This window comes from Aphidius gifuensis, linkage group LG6, assembly GCF_014905175.1.
Source record: "Aphidius gifuensis isolate YNYX2018 linkage group LG6, ASM1490517v1, whole genome shotgun sequence".
Lineage (NCBI taxonomy): Eukaryota > Metazoa > Arthropoda > Insecta > Hymenoptera > Braconidae > Aphidius > Aphidius gifuensis.
This window is the reverse complement of record NC_057793.1, coordinates 12094285-12120265: the sequence shown is the minus strand read 5'-3', so window position 1 is coordinate 12120265 and position 25981 is coordinate 12094285.

Below are 25981 nucleotides of genomic sequence, written 5' to 3'. Positions count from 1 at the left end.
TATATCACTGGGCAAAAAAATCCTTGCCAAACATTCACTTCGAGTTTGTTAAGAACACAGAATATTTAATAATGGAAAAAAAACTGGATGATCGTACTATTCAGTCCAAAACGATCAAAGGAACACAATCGCTACATTTTTTCGCCCCAGTTAAAAATAATTCCGAAATGCTTATGACAAAAGTAGTTTCTTCTTCTGCCAAATCTTCAATAGCTAAAATTTATTAATGACATTATACACGGAAAAAAATTTTTAGCTGTAGCCACGAGGCATTGGATAGTTAAAAAAGGATAGTTAATGGAAGAAAATAGATAGTTGATTTGATAATCAGGCTCGCTATATTAAAAAGACAATCGGTTAGTTATTCCAGCCGGCTGGATAGCTAGCGTGGCTAACCAGCTCGTCAGGTTCGATATAATCACAATGTCTGTTGTGTTCGTAACCTCTCTTTATTGACTGATGCACCAAATTATTATTAACAATGACTAAAATAATCCATATAGTTATTAAGAATTTAGCATAAGATTTTGTATTCAAGTTGGCGTTTATTTGGTGCATCAAATTTAGTATAAAATTAATCAGATAATAATTTTAAATATTAGTAAACGTACATTAATAGATTGTTTTTACATCGTATGTCTATTTACTTATAGTTATGCATATACGTAATCCTAAATAGCTACTACAGCGATATCAGCTTGTCAGGCTTTGGATAGCTACCACAGCTGTTCAGAAAGATCCAAGGGAGTGAGGCCCACATCGACGTCCTTAATTAGAAGAATTGCTTATATATAAGTATAAAGATAATGCCTCATCTTTGTTACCTCATGCCTTGTAAATGGCTCGACTGGTTCTATTGAGTCAATTAATATGATAAAAAAAGGCAGTTTACTTTGAAACTGCTTAAGGCCAAACTTATTATTTCCTTGATGAGAATAATCATCATGACACAAACGACAAATTTGTATCCTCACTTCTTTTAGCACCACCCATTGCTCTGTCCCAATTTTCAATACAGTTTATTATTTTTCAATCGATAATTATCAAAGTACTGTTCATTTCGTTGATCTCGCTGGCATTCACTTAATATTTTCCGTATTAATCTCAATTGATTATCTTGACACTGGGCTGTTACTATCTTCCAGTCCACTTCGGTAATGTCAATTTGATTAACGTTAACTCCTAAAATCGGGTTTCGGCTTAGAGCATCAACATGAGCCATTTTTTGATGTTCACGACACAAAATGTTGTATTATAGTATTAAATGATTTATTTCTTTTTATTTATTACAATAATGTTTTTTTATTGAGTCAAATTGACAAGTATTCAATTATAAGAATAAATATATAGAATAACTCTATTATGCAGCGTACTGCTACAGTTAAATTAGTCACCAAGTAGTGTTAAGCAATGTCTCACTGGAGCTCGGAAAGAAGACTGGCCTCTCCTCCTTCAAGAGAGGTCTATGGTCCCTGGATAAGTCGTCGACCAACTTTCAAAATAATTGAACACACAATAGGAAAAGGTGAAGGCCATTTAGACCATTGTGTTGAAGAAGGTAAAGACTTTAAAAAAAACCTTGAGTTTCTTAACTAAATTCTATACCGTGACTGATGATTTAAAGGAAAAGGTAACATGTTCAAAAATTTTATTTCATGTATTTTTTTTTTTAACATGAGAAATTCCGTCCTTTGACGAAACATACTTCCGCCGTTAAGAGAGATCCGATCAATTAATATTATCTTATACATAGGTTTTTTTTGTTTTTTGTTTTTTTTTTTGTCAAAATCTTATTATCTATTGTACATTCAAATTTAAATATTTCGGAACGTTGTATTTTACATTATACATCGATTATTTGATGACATAAAAAACAGTGAACACGTAAATAGCTCAATACAAAGATGATATATATTGTTTGATTTTAAAGGTGTAAATCTAAATTATGGAATCACCGACTCGACTGCAGTTGCGTCAGGCATCGACATGTTGGTATTGTTTACAGTTTCATTGAAGGGTAGAGGAGAAAGTAATTTGACAGAACGTTTAAGTTCGCCGCTTGCAGTCCATAATGTGACAACTCGTACTATCCCATCAGTACCTGGATGAACCTCCGTGATACGTTCTAGTGGCCATTGCATGCACGGTGTATTTTTCTCTCGAATCAGCACGATCATATCTTTTTTGAAGTTGACTCCGTCCTTGGTCAATTTCTGACGTCTCTGTAAATCATGTATATTCCTTCAAAATTTACATTTATGTTTTTTCATTAAAAACTATTATAAGAAGAAAGAAAAACCTATTACGCGGGCCATAGAGTTTTTTAATGCGCTTTTTTTAAGGCTAGTACGAATTCTCTTGATTACTTAGTTCGTAAGTTATAATTTTTTTTTTTTTCGCCGATTAATTGAATACTGCAGCTGAGCCTATGGATCCTAGCCTCCGTAAAATTTTGATATGAAATTGATAGCTATTATTTTAAGCTTCAAAATAAGCTCTTATTCAAATAGCTATCTTGAAAACTGGAAAAGTTATCACAGTTTTAATAATTTGTAGACAGTGATCACATATCAATTAAATGGGGATTATTGTCTGTTGATGAGACGCTTCAAAAAAAATCAAGAAAAAAAAATCTTTCGTAAAAATTGTTAGTTTCGACTAAAACAACAATTGAATGGGGTGGGAGGCAAAAGAAAAAAAAAATAATAATTTTGAATAGGTCTAATTTACATGTGGTAATTATCGACGAAATAAGTATAGTAATCGGAGAACTGTTACATCAAATTGATGCAAGGCCCAAACAAATAACTGGAGTTTATGATAAGTCATTAGGTGAAATAGATATTTTTATGATTGGAGATCTACGGCAATTGCCACCAGTTCATGCCACTCTAGTTTGGAAGCAGATTAAAACCAGTATTGCTGGTCCTATTTTGTGGCAAAGTCTAGAATTTTATGGGCTTGATCAGGTAAAGCGTCAATTAAATGTTGTATGCTTTCAGCTTCTTACAAAAATAGGTAACGGTAAAAAGTTAAGCCTAGAAGAACAAAATCAAATTGAATCACAATTTTAACTCCAAAACAGATACTTATTTGGAACAACGTGCTTTTATTATATTATCTACATCATAAAAAAATTACGATAATTATATACAAACATTCTTTGTATACAATATCAAACATTTGTGACATTTGCGTTATTTCATAATGGAGTTAACGAGTGAGTAAATAAATCAATTTTAAATATACAACAGATTTTGTGATTATCACAAATAAATATTTTCTTTCGATAGTGTGCATTACGAATAATTATTAAATTTTTTCAAAGCAACTATGGATGATTTAATACTAATGATGGAACAACAGATTGAAGAAAAGATGAATGATTTTATACCAATGATGGACAAAGTACTAAGCTTTTTTCATGGTCTGATATTACGTTTTTCTGGTTCAAAAACTGTAAACTGTCAGCAAAATTATCATTTTCATGATGATTCTCAAAAACGAGTATATTACGAATAATTTCAGCTGAACCTTTCAAAGTATTGGAGTGTATTAATAACTAAACGATATTCAACAAGGATTTCTTCAAACCTGACTGCCTCATTTTTTTTTTCTTTTGTTATTTCTTTGAGTTCACAATTCTGATTATTTTTTTTTCTGATATCTCTTATTTTTTTAATATCCGTTATTTTTGAATTTCCTCGCTTGTTTTTATTTTCATCATCAACTTTTTTTTTTTTTAGGATAAAATTTTTTCAAGTGTTTTGCGATCGCTTTCATTACATGCAATGAGCAAATATGCTGAATGGTAAAATAGTCATGAGATTTTGTTGATGTTTCTTCTTTAAATCTATATTGTAAATACTGAGAAAAACCGTAACCATTGTGTTTAAGACTTGATAAACTTGTATCATTGTAAAACAGGAATAGGAATAGTAATAGGCATTGAATAAGAACACCCATTTTTAAGTAAAAAAAAATATTTGACACTGTTATTTAATATAACTGAGGTTTATGTACACTTATAATGATTGTCGTTGCTGAAAATAATAACAAATGTGAGCTGAAATAACGTGTTACATGTGCCAAAGATTATATTAATCTTGGCACTTAGTCTGTGATTTGTAAACAATATCAAAGCTGGTAAACACTCGATATTGATGATCTTACGCAATTTGCTTGATGTGTTCTGTGTAACTTTATGTGTGAATGAATTAGGTTAATAAATTGATATGTGTAACTGAATTGAACAATGTGTAACTGACAAAAATATGACTATGAAGTCTGTGTACGAAAATTAAGCGTGTTGCTTTGTGTGAGACATGAACCTAACTAGTTATCGCCGGCTGGCTAGCTGTCAGTGTGTGCGTGAATCTATGTGTGTGTTAGACGTAGTATTTTGAGTGTGCTGCCGCTTGGCATGTATCTCAGGGTTTCCCAAACACATTGATAATTTCACAAACACTATATAATAATGGGAAGCTGTAATCAGTACGGATCATGTCTATTGGAGGTGATGATGATGACTTTTTGCTCGAAATAAACATAAACCTTCTTAGAAAGTATGAAATAGCCAAAGCTGTATGCTTTGATAATATGAATTCTACAACAGCGAATGTGATACGATGTTCTCCACCGAGTAGAACAAGTTTATAATTATACACGACTTTAGTGATCCATGGTGGTTAACATATTATAGATCGAGATACAAAATTCTTTGTCCGGGTGGTAATGACAATAAATTAATAATCAATTTGATATTCTGTGAATAAGATAAACGGAAAATAGATCGTAGCCAATTACTTGGATGTAACCTGGTACGTGGTTACCACGCCACAATATTTTGAGTAGTTCTTTCAATTTGGATAGAGCAGTCATCAGATTTTTATCGATCATTTTTTCGACATTTATTTCGCTAGAATTTTTTTTTTTACTTTTGTTGATCGATTACACTATTTAAATTTTTCGCTATTACTTGTTCTTCCAGAGCATTAAGTATCATTGAAGATTCAACTCGATATGGAGTCTTTGATAGAAGATCAGGCCGAAGCTTTGATCTGGTACATTTCCGAATAAACCGACGATATCTTTCTCCAGTATGCATTATTCCACCGGATCATTAAATAACACATGCTGTATCTGTATTAGGTTTACATATTGGATCGTAAACGTTGAAAGTGTACACGACACATCCCGAATGTTTATAACGTGCAGTGTAAATGAAATAAGAAGTTATAGATCGAGACGGAGATGGTCTACATTTATGACTATCAAAAGATAAGACGCAAAGAAGAAATACTTTTTAGAATTCATTGCTAAGATCATCATGCCAGTGGTTATCACAATTGGTCGGTTCAAGTTTATTTGCCGCAATCCAATAGGTATTCCAAAAATGAGCAGAAGTAGTGATCGTTAAGACTTCAGTTACAGGTGTATTTAAGCTTGATCTTTCCTCACTTTTTGCCGATAGATTGCAATTGGTTTGAAGTCAAGAAGTAGTTCCACATAAACTTTTTTTGACATTGCTATTAACTACTATTGTTTGAACAAGGACGCTTAAATGTTGGTAAGCTAGACTTAGGATAAACTGGAACTTGTATAAAAACCAATGAATTTTCTGGTAAATTATAAATATTAATATACTTTGCTTCGTGGAAGCATCTGAATGCGACAGTAGGAAAGCTTTAATATGAGTGTTTTTAAAGTCCCGATTAATTAGACAGAAACGGCTAAAATCAATACTGATCATATTATTCAAAATATCATACGATTTATTTTCAGATTCGAAATAATTTGATAGATGTATTCTCAAACAACTACTTCCAGCTTAAATAAAACTATCAGACTCAATCAAGCTTATCTCGTCGAAATTTGTTTCTCTAAATAATCGACTTTAGATTTTGCTAAAACTTTAGTTGGTGTTGAATGATTTAATTGATTAAAATGCCCATCAATTTCCACGTCGAGATCCAGAGATGTCGAAGACCCAAAACTTCGAACACCGTCTTTTTTTTCTTCATATACGACTATTAAAAAATCTGTCTTCATATAACTCTCTCGTGTGATTTTAGGAACTCGGGATATGACTGTTGATTGATACACATTGACAATAACATTCGTTTTATTTCAGTTATGTGTCTGCTGAATGTCAAATAATAACGACTTTCGAGGATTGAAATTCAAAATTTGTGATTATCTTATATAAACAAGAATAGAAAAATTCAAATATATTTCAGTAACAAAAAATTTTCTTAATAAATATTCAAATAATTTTATAAGCATGCTAATTATTACTAGCAATATTTTAAATTTGTTATGGCAAATATTGCTGCGGAATTAATAAAGATTACTAAATGATTTATTTAGTCACATCTTTTTCTTAGCAACATTTGTCAATAGCTCTTCAATTGATTAATCATGACAAATGTTGCTAAGGAATGGATTTAGCCAAACAAATTAATTTAGACTACAAATCAATTTATATGGTTGCGTCCTTTTTTTAGCAACATTTGTCATAATTAATTAATTAAAGAGCTATTGAAAAATAATGCTCAAAGAAGGATGTAACCAGATAAATTTATTAATAATCTTCATCCATTTCTCAGCAATATTTGCCATTATAAATTGAAATAACTATGGCAAATATAACGAAGGACTTAATGAAGATTAATAATTAATTTACATCCTTTCTTTAGCCACATTTACCATAAACTATAAATTAAAAAGGTATTGGTAAATGTTTCTAAGGAAAAAATGTCAAATAAATAAATAATAATTTGGATTAATTTCTCAGCTATTTATGCCATAATAAATTTTAATGATTATAGCATGGAAATCTAAACTTGGTTTTATAGAATTATATGAATAAAAAAAAAAAAAAATTATTTTTGTTTTTGGTTTTTTTAAATTTTAAAACAAAATTACATTTCCTTTTTCTTAACTTATTAAAAGACGTACGTCTTATTTCTAATTTAACTTTTTTTTCTAATTGATAAGGATAAAAAATTTAAATATACTATAGTTAAACTTATTTTACATGACAAATGATCAAGTAACATTAGTTCCTTTTATAAACAGCAAGAAAAAATTGATTGTTTTATTACTCCATGAATAATTAAAATTATAATTCTTAAAAAAAATTAATTCATTTATTTAGTATTTTGATTGAGAATGAGAATCTTAACTTCTTTTTTCGAAAATGCATGATTTGAAAAAAAAAATATTTTTAACATGTTTTTTTACATAAATTTTTATTTTTCTTCAATTAATATATGATCTGACTTGAAAAAAGTTTTTTTAAAAATATATTAATAAGAAGAATAGAAAACATTTTCTACATATTTAATGATGAATCGAGCCTGTGATTTTTAAATTTTAATAACAAAATTATATTAACTATTTTTAATCCATTCTTAAAGCATTTCGAATATAAAAATCTATCTCAACTTAGTTTTTTCAAAATTGCAGAATAAAAAATAAATTTTTTTCACGTTAATTTTTTTTTTTCAATTTTCTATTATCAAATTATATTTTCTATTTTTAGTTTATTAAGGTTTTGACCTACAGATAAATTATTTCAAATTAAGAGAATATAAAAAAAAACAAATATAAAGGAGTAAATTTTTTACTTGAGTAATTGACAAAAAAAAAATTATATTTGATTTTTCATTTAAATAAATTATCAATCAGAAAATTTTTTTCCAATTAATATTTTCTATTGATTAATCTACAATCTCATTTGAAATAAAATTATTTTTTATTATTTTTTTTAAATAAAAAGAAAATATGTTCAAATTCATAAAAATTCATCGATTATGGAATTAATTTTATTCTTGGCTTTTTTTAAAATTCGGATAGTCAAATTAATTAGAAATAGAATAAATATAAGATTATCAAATTAATTGTAAATAATACTAAGAAACAAAATTTAAGTAATGAATTTTTTTTTATTTTAAAATTTTAACAAATGAAGATAATGAATTTTTTAATATGATCTTAGAAAAAATTATATTATGATTCGAATTTTTAAAAATCCATTATAAAATTTTTTTTTAATTCATTTTTTTCCATCCATTATTTAATTTTTTTTTTTTTGTTAGTTTCATCAATCGAATAAAGAAAAGAAAAAATTGATATATTATTATTAAATTGATCATAAATAGAAACAAACAAATCAAATTAATGAATAACTTATTTTTTTTCAACTATTAATTAATTTATAATTAAAATTATAATTCACTTATTTTTCTTACTATTCAACATATAAGCAGAGATAAAAATCCACATTTTTTAAGATTTATTATTAAATAAAAAAAAGTATCTAAACTTGAATTTTTCAAATTGCATCAATAATAAAAAAAAAAAACATTTTCTACGTTTTTGTTTTTTTTTAAATTATATTGCCTATTCTTAATTTATTAAAGCTTTGATCTCTAATTTTAAATAGTTTATATATATATATATTATATATATAATATTTTTTAGTTAAACTGATATTTTCTATTACTTTTTCAATTATTTTCCTTCTTGTACTTGTGTATGTTTCTTTCATAAAAAAAAGAAAAAGTTCGGGCGTTTTACCACCGGACATTACACCCCCACAGTAAAACCTTTCGTTCAGGGAATGCAATGTACGTAAACGGAAGGCTCATCGTATTATTCCCTGAATATTCGTGCTTATTTTCACTCTTAAACTTACATTACATAATTATTTTACGTTTATCTGTTGAATTGTGACAGGGGATCTTGAAGTTCTCGAATACTTCGAAGTTCTGGATGATTTTGAAGTTCTAGAAGATTTTAAAGTTATTGGCTAGTTTGAAGTTCTCGGTAATGATACATAGATTTACAATGTAGTTTAACTCGTTTACTTTTATAAAGATCCTAACTAGCCACTAAAATAAAATTTATGTTAATAATAAAGGATCTTGTTATTTCAAGCGATAATTAATTTATAGAAATTACTTATCCTTTGAAACGGTAGCGTTTCTCTAGTTCATATTTTCCTGTTATTATTCCGAACACCCAAAAAAATTTAATTATATATAATAATATAGAAAAAACAAAACAAAAAAAAAAAAATGTATTACTCGATTTGAATTTCTTATTTCTCTAAACTGGGGTAATAATTGACTCACTTCTATTTTGCTTAATAGGGGACCATAACCTTTCGTGGGCCTTTAACTTTTCTTCATTGGTTGGACAATTTCCCGTTGGGTGACCAATTTCACCGCATAAATGACATTGACGAGGGGGTCTGGGCTTACATACCGGGCATTTTTGTTCTAAGGCCTTTCTACGTTTTAATTTGTTTCTCGTTTTTTATTTTCTGCTGCTGATCGGCTTGCATGGATTATGGACCATATATTTGAACAGTGACTGGTAGCATGATTATTCATTTCACAGAATCCACAAGGTTGGTCAGTTGGTTCTCCTAGAGATTCTAGTTGATCTTCCAACACATCCAAGTTGAGTGCAGCTAGTTTGACTGACATCCAACTGGGGCACTGTGTTGCTGTATGGTCTTGACCAAAAAGTTGACAGTGAATACCTTTGCTTTTGGCATCCGTTACTATTTTTAACTCCCTTGCTACTAATGTGGGTGAGTTTCCCTATAAATTTCATTGAATTTCCATATATCCGATTTAATAGTTGCAGTAGGACACCAGTTAACATCCTTTTTTTTCATATCACGTATATGATATTTTAATGATTGTTCTTGAACCAGTCCCTGTACTTAAGAGTACTTATTCAACGGACTATCTAGCCAGTCTAACTCTGGTTCCGGTTCCCTGAGCATACTGATGAACCCTTGGACTAGAACCGTATTATTCTCTTTCAACAGGTTATGATGCACGACATATTCGGCTAAACAATCTTCACATTCGTAGGTTGGATTTTTTGTAACAATTGAACGTAACATTTCAGGCAACATAACTTCAATCTTTTCTTGTCAATATTTAATATGTGATAACCTTGTAAGATTGTATAATACTCACTCTCAACTTCGTTAAACTCGGCACCGTAACATTGTGTGCATAGTATTACCTCTTTTCGATCTTCAGGGTTTTTCCTGATGACCAATTTAGTTACCCCTTCTGCTAGTTGTACACACAGCTCGAAGTAAACACCGTCAAAGAGGTTTGTACAGCTACGGCATCAATAACCCTTTTTCTTTGGGCAGATGACCAACCTTTTCCAAACTGTTTAACTTGGCAATTTTTAAAGTTCCTTGAAGCCTGTAGATATTGTGGTGCTGGCATTTTTACTGTGGTTGTTCTGCAATTAATGTTGATACTTGCTTACTTCATATTATATCAGACAGTATAATCGTACTTAAACAGGCAATGCAAATGGCCTATTTATTTTAGTTTTTTTGGAAGAGTAATTAATCCGCGATTATTTACTCTTCAAAACAGAGTCTTAACGACAATTGAATATACAGCGAGATACACGATTTAACATTAATAAGAATCAATTGAAAATGTCAATTTCTTAATTAACTATAGGGACAAATTTGGGTCGTAAATTATAACAGTGTAAATTACAAAAAAAAAATGGTATTTATTACAAATTCGTATCCTTAATTTATATACATCATGGTAAACAGGAAAAAATGGAAGGAGGACAATCATCCAAAGTTCAGTCATCGTCGGACTTCTGTATGCATTGGACACTGGAGTGGTGTGTATCGTGATGGCGCTCGTGGAGGAGGAATATCATCAAACAACCCTTCATCTCTGTTTTGGTCAGGTTGTGGTGAAACTGCGTTGATGTTTGCTCTGGATGAACTCTCAATTAGTGGAGTTCTTCTTCCTCCTTCCTCTGGCGAGCTTATAGAAATCCCATTACTCTGATTTCTCGAAGGTGAGACTTCTATTGGGCTGAAGGATGGTCGTCCAATCGATCATATTCCGCTCCTCCTCGCATTGGATATGGTCTATAATGATCCGGAGAGGTCTTTTTTGGTTCATCAGATGGTGGTGGTAACCATCGTCGCTTGTTGATACATTATTGCCACCCATTACCTCGAACCGTCAATTTTTTTTTCTGTCTGTAACCAGCTGATTGATTTTGCTGGCCACTTACGAGTGTCTCTCCTATCGGATTTGTCGATAGGTGACCCCTTCTTTTCTAGCATGGTCTGGAGGATTCCTGTATACGCTGGTAATGGACTATTCATTATGTGTTGAATCTTGATTTATAAACAAAAAGACCTCAGAACGACCACAATAATACCCTCAATTTATTACCTTTTTTATTTATTTATTACCATGATGTTCGTATTCCTAATCTTAAAATTACTGATTATTATTATTTTTAATATTTTATCGGTAATTACAAATTATTTTAATTGGGGGATTTGGCGATAATCATTATTAGTAGGAGCAGTTGGGTACAAGCCTGGTTCCACGGCTCTATTAGATAACTCGACGTCGGAAGAGGTCTCATTGAGGTATTCCCCACTACCAGTTCGTTTTACTTTTCGTTCGTGTAACAGACCAGTCGCCAGAATCGACCATAATGCTGCCAATAAATGTACTGACCAACCGTATACAGCATGGAGGGCGTAACCATGTAATATGGTATCTGCTATTGTCTTAAAAATGTGGACAATAGTGAATATACCAATAATTCCAGCACTAATATCACTAAAGTAAGTAAATTTACTCCATGTCTTTTCCCAGACGTTTTCGGATATCTTTTCGAAATCCTCATCGCTGAAGATTCTCATGTAGGATCTTTTAGCGTATACGAGGTTTGTACGAGAAGCTTGAGCTGCGAAATCACCCAATACCATGGATCTCTTAATAAGGAACATGATTCTTTCTCTCATGTTCTGTAGATCTTCTGAGGTATAAATACCTGATGAGGCTAGTTCTGTCAATGCGTTGCATTTCCAGTTAGCTGTAGTGGCAGGTTTCAAAATTGAAGGTTTCTCTTCCAAGACTGGGTTAGGAATAAATTTGTACCGTAGATTGTCAATTTTAAAATTTTGTGGTAGGGGTCCGTTGCATGGTAGTTGAGTGGCCTCAGGGGTTATAATGTGCGTGCGAAGAGTCATGAACATACTTTCATTTTTACCTTTTGTGATTAGTAAATTACTGTAACATTCACCATCTTGTCTTATTTTCACCTCCACAGCAACACATTGAATCATATGAATTACTTCCCCTGCTACTATTGCTATGTAGCCAGGTTTACCCATATATTACTAAGCGAATTCATCGAGGATATTTGCAGCGAGGGACAGGCTTGCACGCAATTGTTTCCTCTCCAATCTACATTCATTTTCGATAAGTTATAATATAATTTGCTCATTTGTTTTTTTGCCCTACGCTCTACGTAAACGAACTTAGCATCTACGTAACTCATCATATCATGTATTTCAAGATCGTTTCTTTCTTTAGTCGAAGGTGATTGACCTACTGTTATAAATAATCTGGGGTGTTCGGTAGTAAGTATTCCGATGCCGCAATTTTCAAATGACCTTTTTGTTTTAAGAGAAAAAGCTATAACCGTTTTGATCTACTGTATATACCGTGCCTTCTTTGCTTTCCGCTACATTAGCTTCACCAAACCATATGGTTGCGTACTTTCCTGCATCGAACCATTGGCTTGCTGGTCTACTGTCCGAAAAAGCATAACCGCCGTACATGTCGATACATGATTCAGCACTCAACTGGCAAGAAGTTTTCGAATTAAAATGGATCTTGTTTTGTTCTAACTTAACTCTAGCGCTTTGTTTCGTATAAGTAATGGTTACGGAGGCTGTCACGACAACATGGTTCTAGCTTCCATAAGCATCCGAATAACTTGCCCCTGAACAATCTCCATCTGAGTTCGCACTTCCTGCCCGTGTAACAGATCTAAAGTTTACAATATCTGGTGACAGTTGCTGTACAACCATGTTGCCGACTGTCACCGTGCCGTGATTATAAAGCGTTTTGCACGCATCCCTTGAAATAGGATTAATATATTTAGCGTTGCCATTGTTGGTAATGGCCACATAATCTGTAGTGGCTCCACAGTTGAAGACTATTCTAGACACTTCAATGCACTCATTGACGTCCAACAGTGATATATTAGTAGTGTTTAGCATGGGTCCGGTGCAATCAAACCCAATGAGGGCCTCGACCGTAGCCAACGCTAGTACTCATATGGCTACGTATTTCTTAATCGTCTGTAAATAATTATTATAATACTCTGGTATATGTTGTTACCGATTTTCTGACCTGCGCGGCGAGAACTATCGGCCAAGGTTAACAACGAGGATTTCTTACCATCCTACTCGAAATCACCGGGGAGGGTCATGTTGGTTATCTCGGAAGCCAACAACCGTGGGAGTTACAAGAACTAAATCGGGAGCCTAACTCAGTCTTAGAAATGGTAGAGGGGCGCGGTCACCCTGATTGGATTATGAAATACGTAACCAAACCTGAGGAAACCATCGTGAACCAAGTATAGTGTGTTACATTCGCCTATATTACATTGCGACTATACTATAGTAAAATAGCTACGTCACAAGTATCGTAAGTGTGGGAGCAAATAGTCTACATGTGAGATATGTATTTTGTATAGGGAACCATACAGCGATCCATCCGTGACCAGGTCTTACACATACGTTGCCATTGCTATAATACTATGTATATCTTAATATTATTATTATTGTTTATTATTTACAGCGATCCATTCGTGAACTCACATATAAACATTGAGGTGTGGTGATAGTCTAACCTTCACATCCACGTTATGTAGCGAGAATATAATAATAATTATTATTATAATAAAAGAACCATATAGCGTGATCATTAGTATTAGTCCGTCATTGGAAATTCGGGCAGAGTTTCACCAGGACTTAACGTCTGATACCTAAAAAACCTTTACGAGAGATCCAAACGATGTCGAGAGAACCAGTCAAGAGAAGGTAGATCAGTTCGAGAGCTAGACGAGTTGTGTCGTCTAACGACGACGTTCAGTGCTTAGCTGTCACCCCACTTAGTAGCACTCTCCTACCTATCGCCCCCGAACATGCGCAGCACGCTTTCCTAGCCCGGAGTTCGATAGGTTTACGATCAGGCTTCGTACGCAGCCTTCGGTGAGTTCATCTTTTCGATGGAGGAGTGGGGCATTCGCCACGATAAGGTTTGGTGTATCAAGACATCTTATAAACATCGAACAGGCGCCCCATTGATGTCATTTATAATAGTCTTGACCCTACACAGAGCCTTGTACTAGTGATCCAATATTTATTAATAACCAACTCCCATTGGTTATCAACACGCAAACGTTAACCAATAAATAATCTGTATTTTTTCCGATGATTATTTATTTCGAGATCCCACGAAATAATAAATTTCGTTACAATGTACAATATCATGGTATTTCGGTTTATACCATCTGGACTGACACTCCCCCCTCCCCCCCTCACAGTTAGCTTGGACTCACTGGAGACGGAGTTGACTGTTAGTCCAACCACTGTTCTTAATTCTAACATGCTAACAAACTTGTAGGTGAGTGATTTAATAATTAATTGTAGTTAAATTCTTCTTTTTGATTCACGGTATTTTTCCCGAATTGGTAGCCATTCGGGAAGTTTGATTCGGGATAAAGGGCGGCAACCCTTCTTTTTGTTCTAACTCTCTTAATTTAGTTTTATTTTTATTAAGTATTTTAGCCTCTTTAGGCGAAATTTTGGATAACTGACGATTTGGGGAAACTTTTTCCCTTCTTCCAACGTCTACTAGTTCTACCTCTCCTCTATTTGTCACATTTAAGAATTCAAAAGGTCCATCCCAGTAAGGGTAAAGCCTCCCTGGTTTGGGTCCTTTTTCAATGTAAACGTAACCCCCAATCTTAATATTTACTGGGTTTAATTTTTGATCGTAATATTTTTCCGTTTTTTCTTTGCTTTGGATAAGATTGCGTTTTGCGCAGTCTTGAAGTTCATGTATGTTCGTGACTAGGTCTCCTATGTACCCTTGAAATGTGAGTATTCTTTCCGACTCTATGAACGGTTTACATGACGGTAGTCTGGCCCTTTTTCCATAGATTAATTCGTATGGGGTAAATTTTGTAGATTCATGGACACTTGTTTTATAAGCCAAAATTGCTAATTTGAGCCATTCGTCCCAATTATCTTTTTTATTATTTACATAATGTTTGAGATACTCCTCCAATAGGTGATGTGATCTCTCTAATGAGCCATTGCTTGTAGATGAAAAACAGTGGTTCGACATTTATCAATTTTGAATCGACCTTCCATTGCCTTTAAGAGCTGAAATTCCTCCCTCTGTCACTGAGGATTGTGACTGGAGTACCGTAAAGGCTTACGAAATTATCAATGAAGGCTTTAATTATTTCTGGGGTAGTTTGGTTAGGAATGGCTACTGCCACTACAAATTTGGTCAGTAGGCATTGCATAGTAAGGATGCACTGATTGCCGGATTTAGGGATGCCTGAAGGGCCCACCACATCCATAGCAATTTTTTCGAAGGCAGACCTTGGTGTATCGGTAATCACCATTGGCTGTTTTGTTCTTTCGCGAACTAACTTATTTTTCTGGCAGTCTAAGCAATGTTGTATTCGTGACTGGATATCTTCCTTCAAATTTTCCCAATAAAATCTTTCTCGAATTCTATTGTACGTTTTATTTACCCCTTTATGCCCCCCAATGGGTGCCTGATGGGCTTCATTGAAAATTTTTTCCCTTTCTTTCATATCAACAAATTAACTTTACTATTCATAAATTCTTTTTTTATTATTTCTAAAATTTCTGCCCATTCTATATTGCAAATTTTATTCGATTTTGAAACAACTACAGATTCTATTTCTTTTTCCAACATAATTTCGTGAGCGTGATTTAATGACCTTTTTATATAATCAATTATTGTAAGTAATGAGTCCCCCTCCTTCTTTTTGATTATTAGAGGAAAAAGAAGATTCTTACCCACCACTTAACAACTTGCTCTACCCGCTTCGACATGTTGTTTCAGAATACTACTATGTTTTTTACATAATTCTTCAGCGCCTGAATAACACGGTTCACCATTTTCTGATACAAAATACATTTTATCAATCTTTTGAACTTGGAAGGGTTCTCTAGAAATCTTAATATTATTTGAACTGTGTTCAATTGAAATTTCGATTTCGTCCTCGCTCAATTCTGAGTTTTGTGAGTCTGAGTCGTCTTTATATTACTTTTCAAGTCTACAGCTATTTCGGCATCAATTGGATGTTGACTTGCTGCAATTTCGACTGGTTTGCCTGTTGATTCTTCCTTTATCTGTAACTCAGAAGAAGGTGGAATCGTCTTGGGTCTACCCCTTTTTTCAATAAAATTGGAATATCATTTGTTTCCAAATGATCCATTTTCTTAGGTCTCCCTCGTTTTTTAAATAAAATTGGAGGTTTATTTGATACCAAAGTTTTTAGCTTCTTCGGTCTACCCCTCTTTTTCTGGGTGAGTTCTGGAGCTATCACAACCTCAAGGGGCCTTGTTTCAACAACAGGTTGAGGCTTTCTATTTTGGTTTCTTGTGATAACAAAAATATCTTTTCCGCGTTCACCTTCAGGTTCCTCTACTGGGTTCCTGGACTGTGCGTCTGCGTTCAAATTTAATTTACCTGGTTTATATACTACATTAAATTGATATTGAGCTAATTTTAGACTCCATCTACATATTCTATTACTATTATTGACTGGGTTGCAGAACCATTTCAGGGTTTCGTGGTCAGTTACCACTGTAAATTCTGAATTATACACGTAAGTTCGAAAATTCACCACCAAGTCCAAAATGGCTCTGGCTTCTTTTTCGTACGTGTTATAATTTAGTTCAGCTCCTCTGAAAGCTCTTGAAAAATAAGCGATTGGTTTATCATTTCTGATTTCGCCTTGCGACAAAACGCCACCTATTGCATATCCGGAAGCATCCGTAGTGATGATGTATGTTTTGCCTAAATCTGGATATTCTAAGATTGGGGCATTACAAAAGAGGCTTTTTAGAGTAACAAATGCTTCCTCTTCTTTCTCTCTACGCCATCTTGCAACAATTTTGTAAGGGGTCTTGCAATTTTCGAATAATTTATAATGAATCTACGGTAATATCCACTAAGCCCTAAGAATTGAGGAACATTCTTTTGGTTTTTAATTTTAGGGAAATTTTTAACCGCTTTAATTTTTTTAGGACCGGGTTTAACCCCATTTTCACCAATTATGTACCCTAAGTATTGTACTTCGGGATTTAGGAGTTCGTACTTGTCTGGTTGCAAGCGCAAATTGGCTTTACGAAGCCTTTCCATCATTTCGGTAATTAAGTCATAGTCTTCGAGAGTTTTTGCAAAAATGACTATCTCGTCTAAATAGACAAACATAGAGATTCCTTGCATACCGACAAAGACTAAATTTATTAATCGCTGGAATGTTGGAGGTAAATTAGCTAGGCCAAAGGGCATGCGCGTAAACTCCCAGTGACCACGTGGTGTCGAGAAAGCAGTCTTGTGCGCATCTTTAGAATCCATTTCTATTTGATGGTATCCGGATGCTAAATCAAACACAGAAAAATACTTTGATTCCCCCAACTGGTCTAATATTTCCATAATATTAGGTAACAGAAACGCATTCGCAATCGTTTTTTCATTCAATGGTCGATAATCAATTACCATTCTATGTCTAATATTGCCTTTGGAATCGTGTTTTTTTTGGGACAATCCAAACAGGACAATTGTAAGGGCTTAGCGAAGGCTTTATTATGCCTTTCAAAACTCCTTCCTGTACTTATCTCGCAACTTCTTCCCGTAAATTATGAGGGGGTCTATAAATTTTATTAATTATAGGAATTTCGTCTGTCGTCGGAATACGATGACGAACTAAATGCGTTGAACTCAATGGTTCATCGGGTAGTTGGAACCTATCGGAATATTTATTTATTATATTACTTACATGGTCCAACTCTTCCGTATTTAGATGATCAAGTCTTAACAATTCTTTGAATTGTTTATAACATTCTAAATCATTTATTTCGTTTATTGTGTATACCTTATTAACTGAATTTATTTCCGCGTATCCCGATAAGTTGGACTCTGTATTATTTTGGGAATTTAATTTATTTTTATTTAACTCAGAATTAAATTTTCTTCGCCAGTTTGGTTCATTATTCTCTTTTTTTTTTTTTGTAATACTAAACGGTTTTTTATTATATGGGTTAAATAATTTAATTTCATTCAGTTTCTCATTAATATTATCACACAAAGAATTTTCATTACTATTCGCACACAAAGAATTTTCATTTATATTTTCACGCAAAGAATTTTCATTTGATTTTTTATTAACATTCTCACACAAAGAATTTAACCTTACCTAAATATTCTCACACAAAGAATTTTTATTAATATTTTCAGGCAAAGAATTTTCAATTATATTCTCACATGAAGAATTTTCATTTAATTTTTCGTTAACATCCTCACACAAAGAATTTAACCTTTCATAAATATTCTTACACAAAGAATTTTCATTAATAATTTTAAAATCGACCATTTTTACTTTTAGTTATTTAATAACCGTTTCATAACTACTCGTATTATAAATGTGGAAGCATGCTCTGCCTTTAATATTTTTTTCCAGACATTCTCCTGCAGATAAAATAACTAAATAAATAAAATAAATATAATAAATATTGCAATTGTCAGCAAATAATATTGCACAATTTTACATGGCCTTTGTCAATAAAATTTAATTTAGCTTTGCAACAATTATTATTTCATACATTAATGATAGTTCAATTGGTTTGAATATTTAGGATTTCATGTCCTTTTTCAACAATTATTATTCGTCAATTAATAGTAATTTAATTGGCTTAAATATTTGGGATTTAATTTCCCTTGGCAACAGTTATTATTGTATACATTGATGATAATTTAACTGACTTAAATAATTGGAAAAAAATGTTCTTTTTCAATAATTATTATTTCATACATTAATAACAAATTAACTGGGTCAAATATTTGGGATTTATTTTCCTTTTTCAACAATTAGTACGCATTCATTAATAATAAATTAATTGATTTAAATATCGGGGATTTAATTTCCTTTCCCAACAATTAGTACGCATACATTAATAATAAATTACTTGGTCTAAAATTTCGGGATTTAGTTTCCTTTTTCAATGATTATTATCCAGACATTGATAACAAATTAATTGTTTTGAATATTTGGGATTTATTTTCCTTTTTTATCAATTATTACGCATACATTAATAATAAATTAATTGATTAAAATATTTGGAATTTATTTTCCTTTTTCAATGATTATCACGCATACATTAATAATAAATTGATTGATTTAAATATTTGGGACTCATTTTCCTTTTTCAATAATTAATACGCATACATTAATAACAAATCAATTGATTTGAATATTTGGGATTTATTTTCCTTTTTCAATAATTAATACGCATACATTAATAATAAATTGATTGATTTAAATATTTGGAATTTAACTTTCCTATTCAATAATTATTTTATATGATATATATCGCGTGAATTAAATTCAAACAAGAAAAACACGACACGTGGGAGGAACTAGGGGAGAAGTTCGGCGATTTCGGAAAAACGGCAAACACGTTTGCTTAGGAAAGCTCGACGAGCGGGCGTAGCCAACGCTTAAGGGCGGGTCCCAACAACCTTTAGCCGCCATTGAAAAACTGTGCATCCCATCAATGTCGGCTGTTAAATCCTCCCTTTTCAATGGAAATAATAATTATTAATTTATTTGAACGAATAAAAATTGAATTTATTTAAATAATCAATATAGTGTTTTTCCCTTTTAAATATTTAACTATTACACATTGTACAGTAATACAATGTTCAATTTGTAACGATTCTCATTGCCTTAAAGGCTAAGCCACATAGACAATGGTCCGACTCCTCAACTAGCGACATCATCAACATCAAGTCACACTAGAGTAGGGAAAACCCCCCTTTCTTTTCGGTATTAAAAATAGATTAAAATAATTAGTGAGTGAAAACTCGCTCTCTTTTCTTTGAGACGTCAGACTGACTGGACCTCTGTTTTAACCAGTCGTCTGGCGACGGTGAGTTTGAGGTTATTTTTGTATGTTGAACATGGTGGATCAACCACCATGTGTTACCTTTTGTTTAGCTTTGATTTTGGTGGTCAACTCAAGGCGGATCTTCGAGTTGATTATGATACTTTTCGATACTTTTGATGATTAGAATTAGTTTGTTTATTAATTAATAATTAATATTTTGTTGGACGTGGTCCCCTTTAGAATAAGATTTTTGAGATAAATATGGATTAGTTTTTTCTGTATTCGAGTTACGTTGATAATTGAGTTTGTTTGATAAATAAATATTAAGTAAATGAATTAATTGTGTTTCTTTTGTTATCATTTTTGGGTATTTATTAATTATTATTTTCAGGTAAAATAATAGTAACAGCTTTATCCGGCCCTTCTACCAAAACCCACACACTGAGCGACCCTGCGGCTTTCCTCTAGATTGCTTGTTTCGGTTGTTTTATTTATTTGTTTGATTGTATTTTGTCCAGGTATGAATGTGTTTCGAGCGCGAGATTGTGTTATGCCTTTTTCGAGTTTTAAGGTGATTTGAAAACCCCTGATTTTAATTATTACGTTTTTGGATACAAATTATTATTATTATTATTATGTTGGATTTATTGGTTTTTAGCTTTGTTTATTTCTCATGGATAATTTTCAGGTAAAATGGCGGTAACAAGCGGTCTGAGAAGATAACTGGCAGAAATGTCATGTTACAAATCGCGCCCAAACAGGGATCTGCTTGTTATTGTTTTTTTATTCTGATAATAATTATTATTAAAAACTCCGTCAGGTTTAACTAGATGCGATATTAATAATTAATTATAAAATATTGTTGACAACTCCGTCTTATTATGTATTTAATCAATTTACGCGACGCGATATCAACAATTAGTAATTTTAGGTAAAAACTCCGTCAATTAATTTTATCATTTAACTTTAGTGCGATATTATCTATTAAACTCGCGAATTATTAGTTAAAAACTCCGCTAGAATATATATTTAATTATTACTGACGCGATATTACTCATAAATTATTTTTAAACATTTATCTATTATTACTTTATTATTGTAGTGTAGCCTTAATAGTTTTAAATTCTCGCGCGTCTAGTTGGCAGTATGGCGGAGATATTACAATGCGCGTGCGCGGGCCTCACGGCAGAGAAGGGATGAAGAAGCCGGCTAACCGGCGACCAACATCTCATTCGTTTTCTTGCGTTAACCGTGCACAGACCGCTATTGTGACTAGCTGTCAGTTAGACGCCGTGAAAAGTTAAAAGTGATTAAGAAGTGTAAAATAATTATAAATAATTCTGCTAATTAATAAGAAGGACTTCATACTGCAGTGGCTACGGGATATCAAGGTAAATAATTTAATTATTTGCAAGTTTTCTTTGTTCGATTCACTGGGTTATCCAAGTCATTGAATTCCTTTGTCTCACTGTAGTCCTCTCCTCTTTCTGTTTTTGCATTAATTATTATAATTCTTTCATCTTTTAATTGTTTAATAATATATTTAATTATTGTCATTTAATTCAATTAATTAATTAGTGTTAAAAGTGCGTATAAAATATTTTTCCTTTGTGTGCTTCGACAGGCCCATGCGGGTTTAGACCTATTGAGCAACTCACAGACTCTCTCTTACACACGCGTAATATTAGGAGGAAAAATAAAATCCTTTGTGTTTAGCTTGGTAACAAAGGAAAATCCTTTGTCTTTGCTTGCCTTTGTTTAAAGTTTTTTTTTTTCAGGTCAAAATGAATATCTTTTATTGTTAATAATTAATTATTTATAAATTTCTATATTGTTCATAACAATTTAATATTAAATTTAGTTTAATAAATTAATAAATTTAAGAAATAACGGTCGATCCGATATTTTCTTTGTGAATAAATAATATTCTGCAATACTTGGTCGATCCAGTATTTTTGCTTGGTACTATTGATAAATCGTTGTGGTTCCTGGCCGATCCAGGTCCAGCCTTAGTTGTTAATTGGCTTCACTTTGATCTTGGCCGATCCGAGATTCAGTTAGTTAAATTCTGGTGTTATTGGTTGATCCAGGAAGTGATACGTGGTGCTTGGTCGACCCAAGTCCAGTCTTTTTGGATTCACCTGGTACACATTTAATCTAAAGTCTAGGCTATTGTATTCACGTGATTCCTAGACGAACCAGGTTCAGTTATATTGAATTTAACTGGTTGTTGTTGGATCCAAATCTTTGATAATTCAATTTACGTGTTGCTTGGTCGATCCAGCACTATCTTTGTCTAAGCGAATTGCTAGACTTGACGAATTAGGAACTCCGTGGTATCTGGACGATCCAGGACCTCTCGTGTCTCTCATATTAATAGTTATTGATCTTGGGTAATCCAGGATCCAGTTTGATCGATAGATTCACTTGGTACTTGGCCGAACCGAGTCCAGACTCATTGGATTCTCGTGGTATCTGGTCGATCCAGGTCCAGACCTATCAGATCCACGTGTTAGTGTTAAGTCACAGGTTAGTGATTGATCAGCGGATTCACTTGGTACCCGGCTAATCCAGGACCTATTGGTGATAAATCTAATTGATCAGCCAACTGGTTTAACTCATAGTATTTAATTAGTTAGCTCTGAACTTAGATCTTGGTCGATCCGAGTTCTTGATAGATTATCCGAAGGTCTAGGTTTTATTGTTAATTTATCAGAGATTATCACTATTATTAGTGATTCTAATTCAATTAAGTAAAAATCTTGGTTGCTTAAGTCTTGATTGGCCTGATACGGTTGATAAGTCTTAGCGGATCAACCATCAGACTGACTAATCAGTACATCATTTGACAGACCATCTGGTACATCATTTGACAGACCATCTGGTACATCATTTGACTGACCAACTGATACATCATTTGATCAATCAATCAACGGATTTATCAACCAGCTGATTGGCCAACTGGTACATTATTTGACTGACCAACTGGTACATCATTTGACCGACCAACTGGTACACCCATTGTTTAAATATTTTTTTTGACATACCGATCAGCCAACTAACTAGCTGGTTAACTAGTGGTTAAATTGATAGATCTTATTATTTAATTATCAACCTTTAATTAAATTTTTGTTATTCTATTTTCGCGGCGTATATTTTATTGTCCTGGTCGCTTCTAATTTAAAATTTGATTGAGTACAATGGCTGAAGCACTAGTCACGTTACCCAGGCGTAGAGGGAGACCTCGTACTAATTTATTGTCAGGCTCAGGTAGCTTACCAGATTCAACTAGTGGAGTGGATAACCGGCCAACGACTGATAAATCTGGTGAGGAAGGTCCAGTGAGGATAATACTCACACAGGCCTCACTTGAAACCACCAGGAACCACCACCATCACGTGCTGAATCCAATCGTTCATTTGACTTAGTTCTAGGTGATTTATTTGCGAATCTTGATGCACCAATGGATCCACCATTGTTAGATCAGCGTAATACTACTCCTGAGATTAATCGTTTGCCTTTGACCATGCCTCAATTCGAAACTTTGAATCTTGGACCTCCGGCTGGTGGTACCAATCCACCATTATCCAGAGGTAGACCCAAAGGTTCCACGAAGGCTACCCAGAACAAATTACCAACTGGTGTTTTACCAAATCTTGAGGATAACACAGGTGGTCTTGGAGGATATAACCTTCGAGAAAGAGCCAACTTACGCCGTCTTTTACCCGAACAGCCACCAGCTAATCCAAGACGTCAGGTTTATCCTGAACGTCGATCCGATTACCATCTTTTACCGGAACAACCACCAATTAATCCAAGACGCCAGGAATATCCTGACCATTTAGTCGATTATCGTCCCCAGCCTCGTCGTCAGGTAATCATTCCTTCGGTGGAAGACCTCCGCATCTCTGTAACCTAAATTACTTGCTCAGGACTCTGCTGACTTGTAACCTTCGCTTCACTGGTAAACCAGGTGAAGATGTCGAGGAGTTTTTATTCAGAGTTGACCAAACGCGAATTGTTGCGGGTGCTACTGATCAGGAAATCCTATTAGCTTTGTCTTTTTGCCTTAGTGGTCCTGCTTTAATCTGGTTCATGACTCACACCGAGGAATTCGTAAGTTGGGATGTCACCAGAGAAGCATTCCGTGATAGTTTTGCTAACCCAGACTATCAAAGAGCATTACGTGAAGAAATAGAGAGGCGTACCCAAGGTCCAAGTGAATCAGTTCGTCACTTCGTCTCTTGTATGCGTGGTTTACTTCAACGTACGAATCCACCCTGGCCAGAAAGCGAACGCGTTCTGTATACTATTCGCAATATGTTACCACCTTATCAACGTGTCATATCAGCTAGGAATTTTCTAACGATGAGAGCTGTGGAGGATGAAGCCATACGTCAAGAAAGCATCACGAAAAGTGCTCAAAGACGTAGACTTCCACTAAAACCAGAACTCTCATTGTGCCCAAGTCTGGCTTACCATAATATTCATAATGTTTCCTTTGCACCACCAAGATATTTACGTCAGAGTAATGCACGGGCCTTATGCGAGGAGGAAAACCTCTATGTTGAAGGCAATAACCAAGAAATTGAGGAAGACCTTGAATTATGTGCTCTGAGGCGTGAAATCAATCGTTATCGTGAGCGATCAGAGTTTCCAATACATACTGGTAGAGTAGATCAAGGAACACAGTGTTCACCACCTGCTTCTCCAGTACCTCTACCTAGAAGATTTGCTCGTGATCCATCACCAACTCCAGATCTTGCTTTTTCACCAGAACGTGCTGACCGATCTGGTAGTAATGAAGTCGAGTGTTGGAATTGTGATACTCGTGGACACATCCATCGAGATTGCCAGGAGCCTCGACGACGCTTTTGCTATCGTTGTAGGAGACCAGGCGTCACGACGGCTTCCTGCACTTATTGTAATCCGGGAAACGCCAACTGAGTCTCAATACACCGGTGTCTGAGTCTCAATCAGCTGTTTCACAACCGGTTAAATTGACTAGGAGATCCTTGGAGATCTGTGGTTGACCATAGAGCATTATCTCCTGAGGAAATCCTGTCCACCACTTTATCACCATTGGCTCCGGAATTTGTTCCCAAACCAGAGCCAAAAGTAGATCTTGCTATTGATAATAAATCGACTTCATTCCATCTTGATATAGTCATAGGTACACTTATTATCCGAGCACTCGTTGATTCTGGTGCTAGTCGTTTTTTTGCCGGTCCAGCTGCAACACAGTTGTTGGAACAATCCGGTTTGGAACAACAAGCTATACCACCGAGACGAGTTGTCACGGCGAGTGGTCAAGTTGAAACCGTGTTATATTCCATTCAGGTTGTTCTTGTAGTAGCTGATAAAGCAACTAAAACAGAGGCACTTATCCTTCCTTCTTTATCATTTGCACTTACACCAGCTCCACGCGAAATTACGGCATTTATTGTAACCGGGTATGGACTGTACCACTTCCTCCGGATACCCTTCGGATTGTCCAACAGTCCCGCGACGATGCAGCGATTGGCAGACCGATTGCTGGGCCACCGGTATTACCCGGAGGTCTTTGTCTATTTGGACGACATCATCATCGTAACGCAATCATTCGAAGAACATCTCGTTTTGCTAGGTCAAGTTTTAGAGGACTTGAAATATGCTAACCTAACTATCAATCGTGATAAAAGTCATTTCTGTTGTTCTCAAGTCCAATACTTGGGCTTCTTGGTGAATCAACACGGCCTCCAGGTAGATCCAGAGAAGACCGTAGCGGTGGTGGATTATCCAGATTTACCAGATGCTCTGTCGCGTTCACTTGATAGAATTAATCTAGTCCAAGATCCAACAGTCACTGAAGACCGTTGGTATAGCAAGAAGTTTCGAAAAGTATTGCATTTTCCTGATAGCCATCCTGACTGGAAGATTGTGGAGGACCGG